Source organism: Sphaeroforma arctica, assembly GCF_001186125.1.
Source record: "Sphaeroforma arctica JP610 unplaced genomic scaffold supercont1.1737, whole genome shotgun sequence".
Lineage (NCBI taxonomy): Eukaryota > Ichthyosporea > Ichthyophonida > Sphaeroforma > Sphaeroforma arctica.
The window spans coordinates 6,991-9,088 of NW_014038821.1; positions in this window are offsets into that span (position 1 = coordinate 6,991).

Sequence of the window (2,098 nt, forward strand, 5' to 3'; positions counted from 1 at the left end):
ACGAAACTCATAAAGAAAAGTTTCCAATTATAAGGGAGTCCCCAATTATAGGGGACAAGGACAAATCTCAGAAGGAATCTATAATGGAACCAGAAGAGGAGGCAAGCTCAAGTGGCAAACCCGAATCTACGTCCGAGACTACTAAGCTAACGTGTATAAGTAAGTTAATTACTGAAAACACTGATCTTAAGAATCAGTTAACTGACCGTATGAAAGACTTGACTGTTGAACATGTAGATCGATTGTATAGATCAGGAAAACATACACAGCACTTACGCGAGCATGTTTCTCCGGGCATTACTGAAGCCCTACAGAAGTGGACAGAACGTCGACAGGCAATTACGCCCGAAGAACGTAAAGACTCGAGCGCTACACCTGTGGCATATGAGCCAGATGTGCTCAGCGTATCTATACCTTACGAGGTACTACCACCAGAACTTCAAGCTAATTACTCGCCTATTCTGACACCTGGCCGTGAGTCACCCGTCCTTGCGGGTATTATAGACTCAGAGGCAGGTAGAAATACTCCGCCACTTTTACCCAATTGGGATGACAATCGTCGGAAACCAGTGAAGACTGGGTATGTTATCCGGACACATGAATCACCCAAGATTATAATACCAACCACTATCCGAGAGACAGAGCACCGGAAGGCCTCGACCATGGATTTTACAAGGGGTAATAAACACCCCCGTAAACGTGTTAATGAAGTCGAATTTAATCGCTTCGATCGCACAGCACTACATCACCCCGCAGAGGATTTTCACTCTGACGAGGTGACCGAACTTAACAAATCGGTCCACGATTATACCATTAAAATGGAAATCGTCCACGATGCGCATCATGCTAAGGATGTATCATATTTTGCTAATATGATTGCGATTAAGCAAAAGCGCATCGATCAGCTACTTCAGGCCCAACGTGGACAAGACCACAGGGATAACCAGAATTACAAAGGACAGATCAGTCGACTTAAGTCGAACTGGGATGCCAACAGTAAGCAGGTCGAGTTTATAAACAACCATGACCTCGACATGCTAACCCGTACGCTTAATGCGTTTACGGTCATGCTGGAGACGAATGATATCGCTTCCCAGCAATGGATCTCTGCTTTAAGCAAACGTTTGACCCTACAGTTACAAGTTATTTGATCCTGCAGCGACACCAACATGAGCTAGACACTTGTCGTGACTGGCCAGCTGTGTGTTGGTTGGTTACATCCTTGTTAAGTAAGGACATGCGTAGCCCAGGACTGAGTTCAATTTTAACTGAACAAGTTGAGAACACGCCCATTCAGAGTTATACTCTGAAGCTAGATGCTGACCTGAAACGTTCAGATATAACAAAGGACAAGACACAGCGATGGTACGAGTTCCTCTTTATGCGTGTGTTCTGTAAGAGCATAGGGAATAAAGACCGTGAGAGCCTGTATACCGAGTTGCGACGTAAACACGCTACTGAGGCTCGAGACAAGAGACATGAAACAAAGTTTTATCTATCCCGACTTGCGTGGGAACAGTTTTATAATACTGTATCCACCCGTTTCCCCGCACAACGAGTAACATCGAAGGGGAAAGTGGCTGTTAAGAAGCCGCGGGAGCACACCGATCACGGATACGTATCCAGGTAGACCTCAAACGAGAGACCCCAACACGTGCTCGCGACTCCACTATGTCCACGCAACCCAATAAACGGGCACGCGCGGACGCGAAGGACAAGGAACCTCCATTTAAGGAGATTAAGAAATGTGCCGACGCACAGTGTGGGTATGACATGTACCAATTAATCCCTAATTATTGGAATGGCAGGCATGCATCCACCTGTACACACTTTCTTATTAAGTGCGACAAGTGTGAGAAGACCAATGGCTATCACACTAAGTCTTGTGACAAAAAGCCCAACATTAAGTTGGAGTGAAGGTACTACCAGGTACAATCGTTACACAGACAATACAACGACACTTTAGATGAGCGTGTAATAATCCCTGTATTCTGCAATGGAAATAAAATCCTTGCGTTGATTGATCCTGGTCCAGAAATTTCATGTATATCCGATCGCTTTGCATTAATGAAAGATATCGAAAGGAGATCACAAACAA